At 41.4% G+C, this 22,872-nt stretch overlaps 1 pseudogene across 1 annotated transcript; it reads right to left on the reverse strand.

The window, feature by feature from the left end:
• Positions 1-173: 173 nt before the first annotated feature.
• LOC111332948 (uncharacterized) lies at positions 174-22,768 on the reverse strand (annotated as a pseudogene). The gene is made up of 19 exons (XR_016000252.1): positions 22,660-22,768; positions 21,676-21,992; positions 20,829-20,976; positions 20,075-20,311; positions 19,240-19,428; positions 17,900-18,104; positions 17,506-17,714; positions 16,617-16,921; positions 16,156-16,303; positions 15,218-15,526; positions 14,517-14,807; positions 13,120-13,566; positions 12,645-12,850; positions 11,391-11,575; positions 10,389-11,072; positions 9,732-9,943; positions 2,086-2,126; positions 1,493-1,589; positions 174-824 (listed from the first exon to the last, which is right to left on the reverse strand). The product of XR_016000252.1 is annotated as an uncharacterized LOC111332948 (transcript).
• Positions 22,769-22,872: the final 104 nt, after the last annotated feature.

A 22,872-nucleotide genomic window follows, 5' to 3' on the forward strand; every position in this document is an offset into this window, starting at 1 on the left:
AATGATGCAGTTATAATGCATAAGTGTCTGCAAGGACTGTCGGATAAATTTTCAACTCGAGCTACTATTCACAACAGGCAGACAAGATATAGAACAGCCTCAATATTCCACATTGTAGAATCACTGCTGGCCAGCGCGCTTTTTATTACCGTGGCATGAAAATATGGAATAACTTAAGCAAATAAAGAGACATTTAATGAAAGAAATGATTTCTGACATGAACTAGGTTAGATGATAATAATTGTAAATAGTTATCATTTAGTTATCCTCGTAGATAGTTTTTACATAGTTTCTATCAGTTAGTGATATAATTAATTTATTCACTTATCTATTTAATTTTCTTTTTAATATTGAGTTTGAAAAGCTCTTTCTAGGGATGCTCAACAAAGTGTGTGTATGTATGTACATGCTTTATGTGTTGCTAGCAGCTGTTGCTTGTATATTTGTTGATCAAGTATATATTCTTTCGAATGAAAACTCTAAAGCGATTTCGAGAAGAGAGTGTAACCGAGAGTGCTTTGACAGAAGAAATGTTACATACACTTGTTAATATGGGAAGCAAGATATATATATATATATATATATATATATATATATATATATAAATAAAAGAAAGTTCATCTGGAGAGGGCTGAAAAAATCACACATGTAGTTGATCACTTTCGGGTTTCGTCTCAGTGTTAGAGGCATCACTTTCATATTCCTCATTCAGATCCCAATAAGGAGCGTCCCTCGTCATCATTTGTTCCATTCTTGTTACCAGCTGTTCAAATGATGGCCTCTCCTCAGGGTCTGCCCTCCAACAGTCTAACATCAACTCGTATCTGATAAGATATAAAATATTCCAGTGTAAATGGGGGCATTGGCGCTATACGGAAGTTCTCGTCTTATTTATTGTTGGTCCATACACTGAATACTAAAATACATGAAGGAGAATGCAGGAATGACAAAGTTCACCTTGGGCTGTAAACCAAAGTACAATGTAAACGGCTTTCACCGAATACGCTTAATTTTGTTGAGAAACATATCTTATCAATTATTTTGGTCACCTCAATGTGACAACGACGAAATTGTCTTAAAATAATTAACTTGGTACTTAGCTTTTTTCTTTTATGGTTGGTATGATAAGTATACATATGATTCACTAGGCTAAAATAATGAAGAACTTTCCTGAAATCACTGTTTTCCTGAAACACACTTGTTTCCAGGTAGATTTTCTTATCGTACACCATCTTTTCTGGCATTGATCTCAATTCCTTCGTCACAATTTGTCAGTCTACTTATAAAAGTATTTCGCTAAATGAAATTATCTAGATTACTACTATAATGGATGCTAAAATAAATGTCTTAGTAAGACCATACTAACACCTTCAAATTAAAAGGGATTTGTTCAGTTGAATAGGCCAAAAAAAAGCTTTAGTCGAGAAAGTTTCGTGGGGATTGAGCTATCATTAAGGGAATAAAACAATTGAAGATTATTCGTTAAACTTACAGCGCATCAGAGCAAATGGCTGGTTTGTCCATTCGGTATCCTGACTTAAGAAGTTTGAACAGCTCTCTATTACTTATTCCAGGGTATGGGATGTGACCTTGAATGCAGGTTAAATTACAAGACGGAAAAAAAAGCCATCACAAATATTACATTCATAACAACTTCAAAAAGATTTGAGCTAATGGAGGATGTAAAATAACATCTCAGCTGTCAGATCCTTTATTCGTTTGAAGTCCATAGATTTGATTTAAAAATGATCTCAATGGCACACTCCAGCGACTCTCAGTTCAAAAGTTATTGATTTAACCACTGTTTCTTTTCATAACTTTTTTTTCAATCGGTCAAAATACAAACAAGGAGTAAAAATACCCCGTAACACTACACACTAAAACGTTTAATAAGGTATTTATCATCCCACTGTTTTATTTTACATGTATTTCTTATAGGGCGGGAAAAGCGAAGCAGATAGAGAAGCGGAGCCCGTGTGGCCAACCGGTTTACGGGTTTGACCAACCGCCCAAAATTGCGTGATATTTATGCTCGATTAGCGCGTTTTTTTTAACTCTACTCGACGCAGTCGGATAATTACTTACCCATTGTGCACAATTCCCACAAAAGTACACCAAAAGACCACCTACCGAGGAAAAAAGAAGAAAACTGATGATCAGTGTTACAACGAATTTGGGGCCAGCGGTCCGTCCACGTGGTGGGGTTCAGTCCCCTCCCGTCAACGTATATATTGTAGTGTTCGCGCGTAAAAGCTTCTTTATGTTACGTAGTTTGGTGTTGTTTTCTTTGGCTGCGTCTCGCGTTATTTTATGATCCAAACCGTCAGGTGTGTCTTATGTTTTCATTTCGCCGCATTTATATCATTTATTATTTTGTTTATGCCATTTAATTTCTGTAGTTAGACTTAGTGTAATTTAATTTTGTTATAGAAACCACTGGTCGAGGAATAAATGTTTATGGTTGGGATAGCCATTGAGCAATGTTACCGGTGCGTTCGCTACAGTTTCTGACGTAGGATTAAGCCGTTCTATCGTCTGTTTGCCCTTATTCCGGTCGAATTATGGCTACGAGTTTTACATCAAACGAGCAAGCGGGTGAAAAGGGCGTCGAAAGGACGCGGCAACCAAGTTCACGCCTGGACATCGAAGGTGTTACGCGTGAAAGAATGCTCTCCCTAAAGAGAAGTCGAGCTGGTCACCTTGGATATTTGAACAGGTTGTACAAAGAAGCCGAATTATTGATGCAAAACCCCGAAAACATTCGAGAAATACGTGCTAAGAAGAAAGATATTGAAGACGCGTTTGGCAGATGTTTGCAGTCGTACGAAGAATATTATCAACTCGCTGTGGAACCCGAAACGAGGGCAGAAGCGCTTAACGATTACTACAGCGTAATGATCGGCAGAAAAGAGTTCGACGAACGTCTTGAAGAGTGGTTACAGACGGCTGAAAGGTCTCCAAATGAAATGTTAATGTCCTCGCGAAGAGAAGAAAATGTCGACGTTTTGGAACGTTACGCTACGCTTTCACGTGTTGATTCTGGAAGCGCAAAGTCCAAAAGTTCGAGAGCTAGTTCGCGGGTAAGTGAAAGATCGAGAAAGGCAAAGGCTGAATTACTTCGGCGAGAAGTAGAGCTTCGGAACTTGTTGAAGCGTCAAGAAATGGAACGAAAAATGGAACGTCAAATTGCTGAGCTGAAAATTCAAGAGGATGAACTGAAACGTCGCATCGCCTTATCAAAGATTGAAGAAGAAATAGAGAAGGCCAAGGTGATAGGCGAATTTTATGAAGGCTCAGAGTACTCAAAGTCTGCATCGAAAGAAGAGAAAAAACCATCTCACACAAGGGAAGCGCATGACCCCAATCTTTCCGCCACAAACCCAACTCTTCCAAACGGCAAACGGAATCAAGTAGGGAGAACTTATTCAAAATCTGAGCTGAATCCAACCGCCGAACCGTGGAACCCAGTCCCTACTCGGGTTGCTGTTAGTGGTGAGGATCCCATTGTTTCACAACGGTTACAACAAGTATTGGGGCAGCAACAGGAAGCTCTGCATCTAATGGCTTACTCCCTCCAGCAAGCACTTCAAATGCCCAAAAGAGAGCTTCTCACTTTCGATGGCAATCCTCTGAATTACTGGTTGTTCATCAAAAACTTCGAGGTCAATATTGCCAAAAGGGTTCCAGATGCCGAGTCAAAACTCACGTACCTCATCCAGCATTGGACAGGAAAGGCTAAAGAAGCCATCAAAGATTGCTCTATAGTCTTCCCACCTGAACATGGTTACGAAAATGCCAAGGACATCTTGCACCGTAGATTTGGTCAAAAACACGTCATTGCGCATGCACACATAGAGAAGATAGTAAATGGCCCTCAGATAAAACGTACAGATATTGTTGGTCTATCAGATTTGTCCGTTCAGATGCAAAATTGTGCGTTAACACTTATCCAGATGGGTTACGAAGCCGACATAAATAGCTCCGACAAGCTCGTGAAGATCGTGAAGCGCCTACCAGTGCACTTACAGTCTAAATGGGCTGACGAAGCCGGTAACTTGACTTTGTCGGGAATTGAGCCTACTTTCTCACATTTGGCGAAGTTCGTTGAAGGGAAGGCTATGCTGGCTAACACGATGTATGGAGAGATAGTTGGATCAGCACCAGACAGAGAGCGGAGCACTAGGCAATCGCCCAGAGGAAAAACCGCTGATCGAGTCAGAGGAAAAACTTATACGACGCAAACCGGAGCCGACGATGGACCCGTGCCGAACATAATTCCTCCTGTTTTGAATTGTCCCATGTGTTCTGGTCAGCACAGACTTGCTAAGTGCGAGCTAATGAGAGCAAAGAGCCCCGAAGAACGGAAAAGCTTTGTTAGACGAGCTAGGCTGTGCGACAATTGTTTTGGAAGCGGTCATATGGCCAGTGACTGTAGAAGCAGAATGAAATGTCAAGTAAATGGTTGTGGATGGAAACACCACACGATGCTGCATCTAGTTCGAAGGAAAAACAACAATGACACTGATGGCTGCACCCCCTTGCAGCACGAACCTACTGATACTAGGGAAAGGAATGGTACCAGTATCGTCGCCGGGGCCGGGGAGTCAGGTCGTTGTAGCACGACAGAGTCTGGTAAGAAAACCGTTCGTTTAAGAATTGTTCCAGTCGTCGTGAAAGGGAAGGATCAGGATAACGCAGTTGTGACAAATGCGCTTCTGGATCCTGGCTCGGACGTTACGTTATGCGATATGAGTCTGATGGAGAAACTTCAAGTTATTGGCCGTCCTAAGGAATTCTCATTAGCAACCGTAAATGGCGCATCCAACACTCGAAAGGGATTCGAGTTGTCTTTGTCTGTCCGAGGATTGCAAATGCAGGAAGAAATCGTATTAGATAGAGTCTGGACAGCGGATACGTTGTGTTTACCTCAGGGTAGTCCACCAACAAAAGAAGATACTGCTGGGTGGCCTCATCTGAAAGGAATAGTCTTCCCGAGAGCACAATCTGATGAGGTGTCGGTCCTCATTGGCAGCGATGTTCCGGAAGCTCATTGGGTGTGCGATCAAAGGCGTGGCAGGCGTGGTCAACCTTATGCTGTGTGTACCCCGCTTGGATGGACATTAATGGGACCATTGAGCTCGTGTGATAGAGATTGCTTTAGTGTGAACGTTGTCCGCCATGACGACGAAACGCTTCATCAACAAATGGAGAGCATGTTTAGGAGTGGCTTTAACGAGTCTATGATCTCTTCTAAGGTTGCAATGTCGGTCGAAGATAAAAGAGCACTGTCACAAATGGAAAATTCGGTGAAGCTCGTGAATGGCCACTACCAGTTGGGGTTGCCATGGAAGTGCAAGCTAGTAAACCTCCCGAACAATCGTGAATATGCATTAGGAAGATTGAGATACTTGCAGAAAAGATTTCAGCGTCACCCTCGCCTCTTCGAGCAATACAAGGACACTATTAGCGGTTATGTCTCCAGCGGCTACGCAAGACGAGTTCCTTGTAACGAAGAAATGGCTGTGAAGTGCCTACCAGTTTGGTATTTACCCCACCACCCAGTGTTTCACCCTCAGAAACCAGGGAAGGTGAGAGTCGTGTTTGACTGTGCTGCCAAGTTTAAAGGCACTTCGCTGAATGATCAACTTCTTCAAGGTCCAGACCTAACGAACGGACTCCTGGGTGTCATCATACGTTTTCGCCAAGAGCCTGTAGCCATGGTCGCGGATGTGGAAGGCATGTTTCACCAAGTGCGGGTTGCGCCCGATGATTGTCATGCTTTAAGATTCTTATGGTGGCCAAACAATGATCTCTCCAAAGAGCCAGTCGATTACCAGATGTTAGTGCATTTGTTCGGAGCCAAGTCGTCTCCAAGTTGCGCAAGTTTTTGCCTGAAGAAGACGGCCTCGGATAATCAGAGCGAATTTGATGTGGAAACCATTAAGACCGTCAACCGGAATTTTTATGTAGACGACTGCCTTAAGTCTGTGCCTACGACTGACAAAGCGGCACGCTTGTCTGGTCAGCTACGCGAATTGTTGTCAAGAGGAGGGTTCCGGCTTACCAAATGGATTAGTAACGACAGGAATGTAATCGCCACTGTTCCAGTAACGGAGAGGGCTCCCTGTGTGGTCAACTTGGATTTGGAGGACCTCCCTGTAGAACGCACTTTGGGGGTGCAGTGGGCTATGGAGACGGACACCTTTAATTTCCGAATAATGGACGAAGGAAAGGCGCCCACACGTAGAGGAATCTTGTCAGTTGTAAGCTCCATGTACGATCCCCTCGGGTTCGTCGCGCCTATTGTTCTGCCAGCCAAGAGTCTGTTGCAGAACCTATGCAAGCAGAAGTATGGCTGGGACGAGGAGATTTCCGATGCAGATTCTATTGTATGGCAAAGTTGGCTGAAGGAACTAGCACTTTTGAGGTCAATATCTGTGCCCAGGTGTTTCAAGCCGCCAGGATTCGGTGCAGTCGTCAACATCCAATTGCATCATTTCTCAGATGCTTCCGAATATGGTTACGGAGCAGTATCATATCTCCGGTTTGTCGACGACAAGGGTGTTCCACACTGTTCCTTTGTCCTTGGGAAATCTCGCGTCACCCCTCTTAAAACAGTGTCCATACCACGTCTTGAGTTGGCAGCCGCAGTGGTAGCGGTGAACTTGAATTGCCTGATCCGGAACGAATTAGAGTATCCCATACACGACACAATCTACTGGACGGATTCTACCGTAGTTTTGCAGTACATTCGCAACGAATCAAGAAGATTTCACACCTTAGTGGCCAACAGAGTCGCGATGATACATGATGAATCCTTACCGCATCAATGGCGACATGTCGACACTTGTGCCAATCCTGCTGACATCGCATCCAGAGGCGCGAAAGGCTCCGAATTACACAAGTTGGAGCGATGGCTCAACGGCCCGAAGTTTCTGTGGATGGAAGAGGAAAAGTGGCCCGAACAACCGTCCCAGCTGTCGGAATTGCCTCTGGATGACACTGAATGTAGGAAATGCCCTGGTCGTGCGAATGTCATCGTCCGTGGTAAAATTTTGGAACCGCTGCTGTCCCGCTTCTCATCGTGGGACCGTCTTAGAAATGCCATAGCCTGGTTAGTACGTTTCAAGAAGTATTTGGTTGGCCTCCTTAGCAAGGATCCAGACAGCATTCCCAAGGGACCCCTGACTGTGAGTGAAGTTATTGCTGCAGAGAGTGTCATCATCAAAGCTGTCCAGCACGACGCATTTCCAGCGGAGCTGGTTGTGGTAGGCCAGAGAGCGTCTGGGAACCGGAAGAAGAGCGTTCCACGGTCTAGCCCAATACGCGACTTGAACCCCTTCGTTGCTGACGGAATATTAAGAGTAGGAGGTCGTCTAGAGAATGCGCCTGTTTCGTTCCAAACGAAGCACCCTGCTATTCTGCCAAGCAAGCATCACGTCACCAATTTGATCATCCGGAACTTCCATCACCAACAGGGGCATTCGGGTCCTGCCCACGTTCTGGCTGCAATTAGAGAGAAGTATTGGATAGTGCGAGGACTCTCAGCAGTACGCAGAGAACTAGCGAAGTGTATGAACTGTCGCAAACGGAATGCCCGTCCTGGCGAACAGATAATGGCTCCGTTACCGGCGGCAAGAGTTGCTCCCTTTGATCCACCTTTCACACGAGTGGGCGTGGACTACTTTGGCCCCCTGTTTGTAAAGCAAGGACGAAGTGAAGTGAAACGATATGGCTGTTTATTCACATGTCTAACCATGAGGGCAGTGCACATCGAAGTCGCACATACGTTAGAATCAGACTCCTTCATCTGCGCTTACCAGCGTTTTGTAAGTCGAAGAGGCAAGCCTCAGGCAATATACAGCGATAATGGCACCAACTTCACAGGCGCGGTACGAGAGTTGAGAGAGGCATTCGAGCGCTTGGATCAAACGAAGATCTATGATTGGCTAAGGAAGGACGATGTTCAGTGGTACTTTAACCCGCCTGAAGCCAGCCATCAAGGCGGAATTTGGGAACGAATGATTAGGTCTGTTCGGAAGATTTTATGCGCCCTGCTGAAGGAGCAGTGCATCAAGGACGAAACACTGTCAACCCTGTTGTGCGAGGTGGAAAGGATCCTCAATGACAGACCCTTGACCCCCCTGAGTGATCACCCCCACGATTCTGAGCCGTTGACGCCAAATAAGCTGTTGCTCCTCAAGTCTAACGCCTGCCTTCCTCTTGACGTATTCAAGGAGCAAGACAAGTACAATAAGCGTTGGCGGCAGGCACAGTGTCTGGCAGACGCCTTCTGGAAAAGATGGTTGAAGGACTACTTGCCTTCACTACAGAGAAGACAGAAATGGTATTCGCCACGCCGCAACTTCGCCGTGGGTGATTTAGTCCTGGTTGTTGACGAAAAAACGCCACGAGGGCGTTGGCCAATGGGTGTCATCGAGGAGGTGTACCCTGACAGCAATGGTTACGTCCGAAACGTTAGAGTCAGAACAGCATCATCTGTATGCAGACGAGACATCAGAAAGCTATGTCATCTTGAAGGGGTTCAAGATCCAGGAACCTGACGTAAAGAGCTCCATTGGAAGAATTTTGGAACCTATGACAATGCTATGACTTTATTAGAAAATAGAAGAAAAAACGAACTGCTTAATCTAAGTAATTTGTTGTGTCTTGTTAAAATTAGCCTAGGTGGCTAATTCGGGGCCGGGATGTTACAACGAATTTGGGGCCAGCGGTCCGTCCACGTGGTGGGGTTCAGTCCCCTCCCGTCAACGTATATATTGTAGTGTTCGCGCGTAAAAGCTTCTTTATGTTACGTAGTTTGGTGTTGTTTTCTTTGGCTGCGTCTCGCGTTATTTTATGATCCAAACCGTCAGGTGTGTCTTATGTTTTCATTTCGCCGCATTTATATCATTTATTATTTTGTTTATGCCATTTAATTTCTGTAGTTAGACTTAGTGTAATTTAATTTTGTTATAGAAACCACTGGTCGAGGAATAAATGTTTATGGTTGGGATAGCCATTGAGCAATGTTACCGGTGCGTTCGCTACAATCAGCTTTTTAAAAGTTGCTTGAATCCCGATAGCTCGAATCTTCGCTAACTCGAACCTCGCGCTAACTCGAACCAAAATCGATTTGGATTTCCGTCACTTATTGATTGAAATTTTACCCTCGATTAATCGAGCTCTCGATAACTCGAACCTCCGGCTAACTCGAAGCAATTTTCTTGCCCTCTCAGTTCATTCTTTAAATATATGTATATGTATAGCCTCGATATCTCGAGCTACCTCAAAGCACGTCTGCTAATATGTGACAAATCAAAACAAACAGCGTACTGCAGTCCAAAACATTTACATTACGTTGTGATTTCTTCAATGATTTAGTGCATCTTTTTCACTCGACTTCTCTTTGACTAAACGTGATTAATGTGTATACTGTATGAGTAGCAAAAAACAGAAAGCACCGTTTTCCATTGTTTCTGGTGCTTTGTTTTCAACCCCCAATAACTTGAATCTTTTTCAGTTTTCCTTGAAGGTTCGAGTTTTTGAGATTCGACTGTAGTTAACAAGCCTGGTACCCCTTCATGTCATGGTTTTGGTTCAAGGGTTCCTGGTTGTACAGAATATGCAAATTATCACGATGTCGAACTGTACGCCAATTATATGTCGGACTGAGGTCGAGTAGGAAAGTTGTTCCCCTGATAGGGGCCCTGTGAACTTTAAGTACTCACACATCGCTTTTAGAAGTGTATTTGCCGCTGACTAGTGACTCAAGTGACATCCATTTGATTGGCAGTTTCTTCGTGTTCTTTAATTCATATATGTCCCCATATGTGTGACGTAGTAGGCCAAAGTCAGCAATCTTCACAGCTCTGTCTTCACCAAGAAGAATGTTACGCGCGGCCAGATCCCGATGAACAAATCCCTTACCAGCCAAGTACTTCTATTCAAAAAAGAAGCACACAAAGTCCTTACGAGCTAAGTTCCATCTACCCTTTCTTTTCTTTTACTGTTTCGCATTGCGGCCAAGGAGAACATCAATACACTAATGGTAGCTCAATTCATGCAGTCAGAATCAAATTGGCTGTATCAGATTAAAATTGGTATAATGTTACGACAGCATGTACAATTAATCATCTGACGATTTTTTCGATTTCAGAGCTGTTTAAAAGTTATTTTCCGTGATTATAATATAATTGTTTGTGTATCAAGAATCAAACGTTTATCTAAATTCTTACCCTTTTTCATTCACTTTGCCCCAGTTCATAGCAAATTTTTAAAGATAGCATTCGGGTCTCGAAGCTAGGATCATAGGGAAGCACAGTCATTCCTACAGTGCTGGAAAGTGCCCGATCGTGACATTTATTTCGTTGATTTTAAGAACTTACCATTCCCTTTGCTATCTGCCATGCAAAACAAAGTACATCTTCAACGGTGAAGTCAACTGCCTGCGCGCCATCACCGTCTGTTCCTTGTTGTCGCTCCATGTTCTCCTGGGGCTGCGGCAAGGAACGTGCACTTTTAAATGAAATGCTGATAGCTGCCTCTTCATCAATCGATGAATTCACTCCCTCTTTCCCATTGTCTTCATTTCTGTCCTCATTTTCTGCCATCTTGCTGTTCAAGTTGTCTCCGCTTCCACTACTAAGCCGAAAATCAGCGGTAGAATCTCCCAAACTAGTATTTGCACTTGCAGTGGGCAACGTCACATCCATGTGACTCAGTTGACCGAGTTTATCGGACTGTTGGCTCTGTGTTATTTTCTCTCCTTGGAGCCTTAGATGAAAATCAGTTTGCGGAATTCTGATTGGAAGTACTTCAGTATCGTTCCTTTTCTCATCTCTAAATGTCAGTTCTTCCAAAGTGACTAAACTGTCTGACATGACAATGAAGTCTTGTTTTTCGGTAACTTCCTCGAATTCCTGGACAGTCGTGAGTTTCTCTTCAGTATCGTGAAAGCCTTCGTCCTCTGACTTATCAGATGAGGCAGCTTCATTTGAACTCGCAGTACTGTCTGATAATTCGTCCATGGATTCAAAAATTACACCATCAATGCCGTTTTTGCATTTCACCTGAAATCAAAAAGAGAAAACGTTGGAGCAATTTCACTTGACAATTTTGGGAACAAAAGAGTTGAAAAATATGTTAAACCAATTTGAATTGTTAAAGTGAGACCCACCGCATAGCGTCTTGGAAACTGTGTTAAGGGTAAAACAAAGTGAAATGCTTCATTAGCATCTGCTCAAAACCCAAATGGTATTTCTACTTGGTACCACCCTTTTGTAGACTTACAAATTATGTCACCTTTCTGACTTTTTTCGGACGCTATGTATGCTTGGCGATGGACCAAAGGTTTTTCAAGGGATTTTAAAGGTGCAAAACAGTTTTACTTGTTGTCTTTTGTTCCTCAGCCATTGAAGAAGATCTCCATGTGGAACATATTCCAGGATTAGCATGATGGGTTCTGATCTGTTCCAGAAGCCAATCATGCTTAGTACATTCTTGTGAGTACCAACTCGCTGCATAAACGAAATTTCTCTGACAAACTGTTCTTGCCCATCCTCACCAGCTCTTTCTGAAAGGAATATGATAAAACAGAGCAAAATTAAGTCGTCATTTTGAATTAATGAAGCTTGCATTTGCCCAATTGCGATGGAGTAATGCCTGGTCACAGTCATCTCACTACGGGGATCAGAATGATATGACAGTGACGGGAGAGTTATCGTTATAAATTATTGCATAATGGCTGGAGGCTCACACGCTCGACTCCATTTTCGAAGAAACTTCCACAACAATTTTGACAGGATACTTCGTCTTCGAATGATCCACTGGGGAGATAAAATTTAAGTAGTTGACGAATGGATTTTTGTGTGATCTGGCTGGCGTGAACGGTCACGATGATCACAAGCGTCGAGGGCCTCTGAACAAAATACGTTTGCAAATTGTTGAATGCTGAAACAGGGATGGTCCACGAGAAGAAAGCCCAGCACGTGTAGGAGAAAAAGCTGTCATATTTTGAGAGACGGTTTTTTGTGATTAGCCTTGTGTAAGTATATTTATAACATAACCAAAGTAAAGCGCGCGCTCTGATTGGTCAATTTAGCGTCCCCCATTTGCCCATGGGTGTACGCTGCTGACGTGAGCAAATGCAAAGACTATTTTTCCGCGCGCGCTTGTTTTTTCTGGTCACGTATGATTTGCTAAATAAAAGGGAACTCTTTAGCTACAATGTAACAATGTTATGTTATAAAACAAATGGTAAACACCACAGCGTACACTATTGAGTTATGAATGCACGCGGGAGGTTGCTAAGCACGAAAGAAGCGTAAGAGTCGCTCGAGGCGATAGCCGAGAGCGACTCTAGCTTCTTGAGTTATTAGCAACCTCCCGCGTGCATTCATAACTCAATAGTGTACGCTGTGGTGTTTACCATTTGTTAATTAATTTTTGATTACGGTTGTTACTTGACGTGTTTCAGGAATAGCTTTAGATAATTTTATCGTTCGACGGTTTTCTTGTCCCAAGTAAAGGATTAAATAAAATAGATCATATATCTATGAAATGCTGAATCACTAACCTTTTCATTGTGATCTCTTCAAGTGACGCGCAGAAGCAAAAAAGTGAATATATCAATATTTCCTTACTATGTAAGAGTTTCACAGCGACCACTCTCCCTTTGTTTATATCCACCCTTTCCTCTTTAGGCTTGAAAAATACTTCAACCTTCGGCATTTCTTTTAGGATTCCTTTGTGAACTTTTCCAAAGGCGCCTCGACCCAGCTCTTCCATAATTGTTACACGCTCCGGGGGAATCTCTCCTAACAGCAGGGGAACGATGTTTGACGTCGATCTAATAAAATGTTGAAGAGTCTTTTCTCCCTTGGTCATGAAGCATTAAGGAATACATAATTTGTGAAAGAGCGCGTTCTATGAAATGCATTTTAAACAATATATGTAGACGATTTCGTGTCTAGCTTCATCGAATACCTTAAGTAGATGATACAGGGGAAAGACACCAGCTCACTTTGGTAGTAATGCTTTGGAATACAACAGTTAGCAGCATTTTACATATTAGAGCTGAGTTAGCTAACACATTTCCAGAATAAAATATTGTACAACCTTCTTGTCTTGTGGTCTCGAGTTTTTCTCTTTTTTCTCCTTCGCCTGAAGCATAGAATTCCAACAATCAAGAGAATAAGGAACCCGCATCCTACAGGTACAGCAAAGCTGAGGGTTCGCCGGAGAGAATCATCATGAGTCAACAAACATCAGTTTTTATTCGCCATTCATTTGAGGCATAACTTTCTCCCAGTTCATTCCAGGCAGTCACTTTCAAAATGCATTCAGAGTTACACTTGAGCGAAGTAAGATTCATTGAAGTAGAACCCACAGGAACATTAATATGGTTCCGGTACTCATCTTCACTTGTAGATTGCACATCTCTGTAATATACTTTATACATGGTCAGCGGACAGCCGTTGTCTTGTGAAGAACTCCACTTAAGGTTCACATCACATCCAGACACCTGAACTCCTTTGCTTTTTACAATTGGAGGAGACGGTTTATCTGAAGCAATAACGACATAGAGAGGTTTTTCCTGGGAGCATTTATAAAACGCAGTGGCCATTCAAACCTGACCCATAAGCCGATATATATTTTCTGATGGTAATTGAGTCTTCTGGGAGTGTGTGGCTATCCCGAAATTCCTTGACCTTGAGGTCAACCATTGCTGTTGGAACTTTATCCATTCAACGTCAAATTAACGGTGAAGAATCAGTTGCTAAGTAGTTTACGGAAGTCAAGAAAACATCATTCTAACACTTGCATGAATATTTTCAATATCAGAAAGAAAAAAACCATTTACGACAAAACAGGTCAGTGGTTAGTTAGTTTACGTTTAACTGAAGAATTCTCGGAGGGTTTTGTACACCTTGTCACAAAGGGATCATTTCGTGACTGTCTCTAAAAGAGAAGCTCGTCAGAACAGCAAAAATAAGCCAGTGTGTGGATTTTGTCTTTTTTCGACCTTTGCTAAAACAAGTTTTCCATGAGATACCAGCATATTCGACGCTGCGGAGCTTTAAGTTCGAACAACAATGATTGGTTAAAATATTTTACACTACAAACGCCAACCCAAAAGAATCATGTACGCATTGGAGAGTAATCAGAAGTCGGCGTGCGGCCATACGTATGGTCGTTGCGTTCGTAGAAAGATAAGGCGACTAAGGAAACCGCCTAAGAGTTTTCTTGAGCCCTTGCTCATGAATTCCGAATATTTCGAATTCAGCTGGCTCCTTCGCCAAACCACGTATAAGCGAAAGTAGCTATTCGTGGTACGTACTTTTAAAACAACTAAATAACGTGTATCCCCATTATGTGTAACCTTCGAAGACAAAGCTACAAAAGCAGGCGTAGTCAATGAACTGTTGAAATACTGGTTAGCTAAAAACACAAATGATATTTCATTGAAAAACAATTCATTTTTGCGAGTTCTTTTTGCTAAAAACTGTTGTCACCTCCATACGTTTTAACTCTCCACAATCGGCTATGGTTTAGTAATGCTGTAAGTGGTGTCTCTGCTCTAGAATTCCAGGCTGTTACAACTATTTCATGCGCCGCTCGGCAACCAAGATGAAGATTATAACTCGTCTTATATCCCGATACGTTCACTGCTTTCCAATGACTTTTAGCCTCTGAAATGATTTCTCTATGGTATACAGTGAAGAGAGAAGCAGTACATGGCTTCCAACGGACCACCACAAAACTTCCTTTCACTTCGCTAGTTTTGTTGAAAATGACTGGGTACCCTTGGAGAAACAAAATTGAAATGAGAGATAAAAAACAACAACAACAGCAAAACAAAAACAATACAAGAAAACAAAGGGAGTAGGTAGATCTCGAGTTGTGGGTTACAAGGGATTGGTCGGAAAACGCTATAATGAGAAAGAAGCCTAAGAGAGTCCGGCATACCATACTACAGTGTTTTAAAGCTCATAGAATCGGATAGACCACCAGTGGAGTAGTTCCTGCTGACAACTGGTATTTTTAAAATTTCTCACAATCACTTGTGCTTTCCTCTTGTGCGAGGCGATGCTTGTTTCTTAATTTGTTATAATTGTTTGTTTCTGCCTCTAGCCTGATGATTTTCCAGCCAGTGCCAAACAACTCCAAATAATTTCAGAAAAAATATAGCTAGTGAAATACTGCCGCAGTGTACCTGTCATGGATTTCACCTGCCAGGACTCTGAGCGGTTACTTGCTCCCACATCGTTCCATGCAGACACTTGAAATTCATATTCTGTGTCACAGTCAAGTGGTAAGCTACTGGAGCTCAATTCATTAGTTCCGGATGATGCATTGATATGATGCCATACGCTTTCTTTGTTTTCTGACTTGATGGCTTTGTAGTACACGGTGTACATAGTTATTGGACAGCCATTAGCTTTAGGAGGATTCCATTTGATTGAAGAGTTAGAAAATGATATTTCCTTCTCTTTGTTAACCACAACATGAGGTAAAGGTGCTCCTGTGGAGAAGATAACTACGACTTAAGTTCATGATATAATGTGACTATTTGACTTTGACGCTTTGGGAGAACAAGTTTTCGTTGAATTATAATACATCGCGTTTTTTTGTAATTTCTCAAGATAAAAAAATAATTCTGCGGAGATCGCAAGTTACCGAGGTTTAAAAAGTTCTCGGTTGGATATCAATTTGGAATTACTAAACACCTCTGTAATTAGTAAACACCATGTCGCAGTACCTAGATGGTAGTGTGGAAAGGAAATCAGAACGAGGAAAAATAAACCAGACACCAGCAGAGCTTGGCTTTTTTATTCTTATGAGAGTAACATGTTTCAAAATCTTTATTCCGCTCAGTCGACGACAATTTCACGGAAAGAATGAATATATATTAAAAAAATTAATATGTAAATTGAACGAAAAAACGATTGTTTGAAAAATAAATGAATTTCTTTGAAAAATAAAATTACTAAGATGTCATTTACCAAAAATACCAATCTGATCACAGTTACTGGTGAATTCTACAAAGAAAATTCAGCTCACGCTTGACATTTGGCAGGTATAGTCCGTTTTTATTAAGTGTTAAACTCAAAATGCAAAATCTAAAACGTTCAAAGCGAAAGAGTGACAAACCTGCAGGTATTTTTGTTCCATACACTTCTACTCTGAGAGCTTTATGCACATGATAGTCAACTGGCTGAACCCGAATGATTCGTGCCCTTGCCACTTCAATGAGAACTTGCTTTACTATTTCTTTATTGTGCGAATTTCCTCGGAATATCTGTGGAAAAAATAGTCAGTCAGTAATCAAAGCTTTCCCCCCTCAAACCTTGATTAAAAGTTCATTGATGTATGCCAAATTTGAACCATGTATAGAGATCTTCTCCATTAGCTTAGAGTAGTTTCAATTTGATTCTTACTTCTCCGGTTGAAATTGACTTATGGTTACCTTCAGGTATGTGCAAGATAACCAACAAACAAATATCACCGCATCCTAAACTGATCTATGTACAAACAGGTAACAAAAACTATATATTTTCCTTTTCGCTGATGGTTGAAAAAAATTCTTAGCGCGGGTTTCCTTGTCATCAAACCTTCTCAGTGCTGTTCTCCTTGTAGATGTTCCAATTTTCGAGGAACAAATCCAACTTATAGCTTTTGGTCCATTTGTCGGCTTTTCGATTTCCTTGAGTAGCTACAGCGTAAATGAAGAACACGTCTTCCAGGTCAATTTCCAGGTAATCATCAGAATCGTAGTCATTTCTGGGTCGCCAGGCGCCAGTGCTACTCCGAAGTCGTGCTTTATAAGGTTCATTGCCCATACGAGACGATGAGGCTGAGAAACTTTTTTCTGAGAAGATTCTAGAGCTGGCCACCCCAAGAGCTTGAGTCTGACACACTTCAGAAGAAAGAGAGAAAAAGCAGATTAAAAAGAACATCGTAAATGATAGCACAGTCACCTTTCTATACCGGTCAGTTACTTATACTATGAAAAAGCTGTTGTGGAGAGGTTCCATCGTATTACAGGGAGGTAACCGGTCAAGTCGCACGAGGGTCATCTTGCCCGAAATCATGTCGCCCGAAACCGAGTCAGGTCACCTAAAAGTTTTAGTCCGATCGCCCGAAATCCTGTCGGGCGACATGAATCTGGTTTCGGGCGACATATTGTTGACTTTGAATGCTTTCCTTTCCATGGAAAAAATTTCTATTACCTTCAATTGTCTCTATTGTAAATCTGTTGCTTTGAACAATTTCACTTCGTTTCTCGTTTGTAGGTAAAAAAAAAAAAGAATCAGCTCTACGCTGGAGCCGTTTGAAATCGAGCTTGCCTCTTTTTGTTGTTCTTCTTTACACTCGTTTGTCGGCCTTTAATTTATTCAGAGAAACGACAACATACGACGATTCCACAGAAAAAATCTTACAAATAACGAGTAATCAGTGTTCAACCTCAACTTCAACCTCATATTTACAACAATTGCTTACCATTGTCTGTTTGTCTCTCAGAATAAACCTGCACTTCGCATAAGGAAAGTGTTCTGTTAGCGCCTGAATCTTCAATGAAAACAAAATTTCCAAGAAGTCTTGGAAGACAATGTATGTGAAGTAGTTCTCGAATGGTTTGAAATCTTTGGGAAGTATGCTGTCCTCCGCAGCGCAAGTTTGAACTGCCTCTAATAAGATTGTCATAACCCGTTGAACATGAACAGAGGACAATAATGTAACAGAACCTGCGATCGGCCGAGCTTTGCCTTTCTCAATTCTTCTTCTCTTTCTTTATTTTGCTGCTACATCTGTGAAGGGACCCATTTGAGACGGTTCTCACGGGAATTAAACTAAAGATAGCTTAATTTTATTTCGTGATTCCCTGCACTCACCAACCCAGACGTGAACTCCTTCCGTGCGATTTTTGTATGTTACCATGACCTTGGCCACAACCTGTGTTGCTCCCAAGTCCACTCTCCACCAGGGGTCCTGCTGGGACTGAGTTGAAGAACAGGTTGGAATATGTCCATCTACTGCTTTGTCAGCCGTATTGTTTGTAAGTGTAGAAGACTGATAAGCAGGCTGATTCAAGGCGAGATCTATCAGAAGAAAAAATCTCATTGTAAGATTTTGCATGTCTATTTGCTTACGAAGACCTTTCAAATAATCTCATAATTCAAACCAAATAATTCAATAATTAAATAGCACTGCTACCAAGATCTAGGTGATTCCTGAAGAGGGAAATGTCACAAAAATATCATGACGCTGCACTCTAAGTCGCGATTTCAATAAATTTTGGACACTGTAACTTGAATAGAGATATGCTTGGTTCCCTTTGCCCTTCCTCTCTCTCCCATATTTATTTCTGTCCTGTTAAGGTGCAACTTACAAACCAGTATTACAGTTGGCAGGGAAGGCAACATGTGTTTAATCAAATTTGTCCGAGGGTGTGCTCTGAGCACTGAAGATGACAAACGTTGAACGAAAGCAGTTAAACAGCTCTTAAAAATCTCAACAACCTTGCCCCACATTTCTTTTTTCGGTCAGATTCAGTAGCATTTTATTTGTAAAGTTGCAAAAATATGAGTATTACAGTGTTTTAAAGATCATCTTACAGCATTTGCGCATACAATTTTGTATCATAATATAAGTCATAGCGCTAAAAAAGAATTCGTTTATATAATTCGTTGATAAAATTAATTTCAATGAGGCACGCTCTGATTGCCTTAAAAAGCTTGCCTATCAGCCTGCAAAGTACACAAAGTTATAAAATAACAGATTTTTTTTTTATCTAAGCCGCTTTCTCTAAGCATTTCAGTGAAACTGAAAAACTTAGAGAAAACGACTCGCTCGCAGTAAGAACTCAGAGGACATCAAGCTAACTGTACACAATCTGCAAGTTGTGCTTGAACTGCTGACACCAGAGGAAATGTGAAAACAACAAGAATCAGAATGTTTATTTTCCCTCACTATCCCATACAAAAAACAGACAACAGTCGGGCTCCCTCTCTGTTAATATAATTATGAGTAAACCTTTGCAAGATAACCTGTTTGTAGAAAAACACTAGTTAAAGTCAGAATTCCCGACAAATTTCCACTCTACATAGTTCATCGGTAGATATTGATTCATTACAACTGTCTTTATCAAAACTTAAATTAAATGGATAGGAATGGTATGAATAAGCCGTACTTTGTCGATTCAGGTTGTGCGATATAAAATGTTAACTTCCTTACTCGACATTACTTCGGAGAAAACTTCAACTTCACATAGGCTCAAAGTTTTTGATGATCCAAGTAATCTAATGAATAAATACTTGCCATACAGTGACGTGTTACTGCGAAAAAACTTCCCCATTGTACCATTATTTCTTAAACCACTGACGCAAAGGCTATTATTTGCTCCTCCACTTGTAGTTTCATTTCCTGAAAGTACAAAGTAATCGACAATGATTAGCTTAAGTATAAAAATTCTTCTTGCAGGCCCGGAAATGTTAAGTTTCCTACCTATTCTAATACATGGTTTTTATTCTGAACCTGCCTCCTTCCTTTTAATCTCTTTGGTTACAATGAGTAGCCTTTGAAGTATTTTGATGCGTGAAGTTTAAATGAACTGGTTTCCACGTGATGCACAAGGAGAGTTATATGAATAACTTGGCTGAATAGTAAGTACTCGAATTAAAATCATAATTTTGTGGGACTTACGTCTAGTATTCCCCCACCCCTCCTCCTCCCCCGCCTTCTCCCGCTCTCCCCCCGCCCTCCCCGCCCTCCCCGCCCTCCTCCCCCTCTGTATATTTTCAGTAGTAGCGAAGAGAAAAGTATTTTCTTTTGCTAGTCAACCATTCAACCATTCTCAGTGATACGTTCATTCCCATGAATATCCTCTGAATGTACATCAGGAGAACTGATAATGATTGCCTTCTCATATATTTGTAAAACAGATAAAGGAAAGACTGGCCTTTTACATAAATAATTTTAATCTGTTTATTGATGTGTGTAACAAAATTTTCAAAGAACTGCGAAGCTGTTATCAATAGTATCCAATACCAATTTACTAATTAGTACCCACCCACTCTTATCTCAGCATCGTCTAATGTTTCCGGACTATTGAGTATGTAAACCTCTGAAACGGGAAGCACTTGCTCAAGGTCGATTCCCAACCATGGATTAGTAGATGACCTTGTGCGTGTACAAAAGTAACTCGCAAAATTCCATACTCCGTTCACCGCGTTACTTGCCCAATGATTATGCATATTACCAACATATATGCTTGACTGAGTAGTGGGCTTTTGTAAGGCCAGATTGTCTAAAAATGCAAAAAGCAATATCATGAATTATCAGAGTATCGAAAGAGGCGGGAAACAAAGACGTTGAAATAAAAAATAGAGTTGTTTTCCAAGTGCTGAGGAGAGCGTGACATTAGCGTCACTTTTTTGTGTACTTTCTCGGAGTAACTGTCATTGGGTAAAAGGAAAAAGGCACGTGAGCAACTTTTAAGTAGTTGAATTTGCGGCTTTTGCTTAGTTTTCGTTCACCTAGTCCCGTTTTGTCTCTTGTTATTAAGAAAAACATCATTTGCAGGATTTCCGATAACGTCCTGGGCTAATTTGAGATTTCCTCACCCTTGCTCGAGTTAGCTGATATTATTTTTAGGTGTTGAGGACGCTATAAACGCGCATTGGTAAATTCGATGAATATGGGTGAATTCGGTATTAAAATGTCGTTTTAAAATGATGAAAGCACTTTTCAAACGCTGACTGTAGCACGAATTGTAAACGACACGCTTTTGATAGTAAGCTTTTATAAAGTTGTTGCCTTTTTACCTGCTTTCAGCGGTATTCCATATATTTCAACTCTCATACAGCAGCTGCCTTGGTATACTTGAGGAATAAAACGTAGACGTTTAGCTACAAGCCCACTGCACAAAATTTGTTTAACTGTTTCGTTTCGGTCTAAATTTACCGAGAACACCTGTGGATGTAAGAAATATAGCAGGACACCTAAGATACAATGTTACTTGTTCATTGTACAGGGACGGATCCAGGAATTTCTGAGAGGGGGGTTGTACATATTATTGATAAGTAACCTTCGACTCTAATGGTTTGGAAGGCCAGTGACGGCCCCGTCTCAATGGAAGGAGCTCTTAATGGGGTCCGGTGGCAGTGAAGAATCAAACAAAATAACAAGAAACAAATGCTGCTTAAGGGGGCGGGGTTGCCACCTCCTTCAACCCCTCCCTAGTATCCGCCTATATTGTAAGCAGACCACAAGCGGGAAATATAGGAATTGTGACTTTAAACCTTTATTTCACTCTCGAAAATTTGTTGTTGTTATTGTTTTTATTTTCTTTGCACAAAGGAAGAACCATATTTTAGTTTTCTTCCCTCATAAAAAGATTCAATTCATCCAAAGAACAAAGAAGTGGGATTCCTCGAACAGAATTGCTGATAATATCGTTTACTTTATCTCTGATCCTGAGATTTGATTATAAATAAAAGTGTGTTATTCCTTTGACTTCCGGAATCTTAAACCAGGTTTTTTAAAGCACAGTGAGAAACCCCGCGCTTAGAAAACTTGAGAAACCTCTCTATCGCAATTATAAGGGTCAATTTTTTTTTTATTGCGAATTACGCTAGTTTATTGTTTCTTTCATTTCTGAAGGTAACAAACCTTCAATATTCCCGCCTCTTGATAGTCTGCCCAAGTTGTTCCATCCCTGGATGATTGAAGTGTGTACTTCTTCACCCACTGATCCCCTTGGGAATTTCGCTGAGTTGACACAGCACAGATGATATAAAGCTTCCCAAAGTCAACCTGTAGGTATGGCTGACTGTCATTTGTTGCTGCACACCACGAGGATCCTTCAGTATAGTGTAATCGACCATTCTTTGCTGGTGCATTAGCGTTAAGTACGGATGACGAACTGATATCTCTATCCAGGATGTATCCATTGCTCAGTCCTAAGTCGTAGTATTGACATCCTGGAACTGCGAATTGAGAGGAATTATTCAATGTTCATAGAAATGCTGACACACTCAAACGCCTTTATATGAGTTTTATTCCGAGGTGTTCATAAACACGTTTGGAAAGATACCTATTTGTAATTACTTTTGGGGCGCGAAACCCTATATGAGGAAATAATGGAAAATAAAGCTCGAACGATTTAAGGCCTGATTTCCATGCGTTCGCCCGTATTGTACCTTAGCCCACTTTTCGAGACAACTGATTGAGTCAAACCGTTGATCATATGGAAAGCTGTGGTATGCGGGGGATAGTTGCGCAAGTTACCCGAGTTGTTGGCGATCCTATGGCCTGGTGTCCATACAATCCATACCGATCACTTAAATGTTATTTGGGACGAATGGGGCAATGCAGACGATCTTTCGGAAACCAGGCTTAAGAAATCGGCTACTTGAGCACTTAACAAGCTAGAGTTACTATCGGCTGCACCTTTAGCAACTCTTACGCATCACTCGTGCTCTCCAAACTTCCCGCGTGCTTGATATCTCACATGAACACACGCTGACCTTTGAGCTATTTGTTAATTTGAGAATAGATAATCCACACAGAATGTATAATGATTGTCTCATACCCAGGAACCTGTTACCTGTCAAAAGTAAGCATATTTGTATTACTCTCATATTATTTACTCACATTTTTCTTTGTAAATCTCAACTCTGAGGCAGATCCAGTTGTGATAATAAAATGGAAGAAACAGAACCTGAAAGTATCATGCGTACACTGGCATCGGTAACTTGTGATGGTCGACTGTCGAACTATTACCTTTCCTCAGAAATACCTTTGAAACATGTAGGTAAAAAAATAGGACATCACTATTTTGAAAGGGAATAAGAATCTCCGAACCAA

This window comes from Stylophora pistillata, chromosome 4, assembly GCF_964205215.1.
Source record: "Stylophora pistillata chromosome 4, jaStyPist1.2, whole genome shotgun sequence".
Taxonomy (NCBI): domain Eukaryota; kingdom Metazoa; phylum Cnidaria; class Anthozoa; order Scleractinia; family Pocilloporidae; genus Stylophora; species Stylophora pistillata.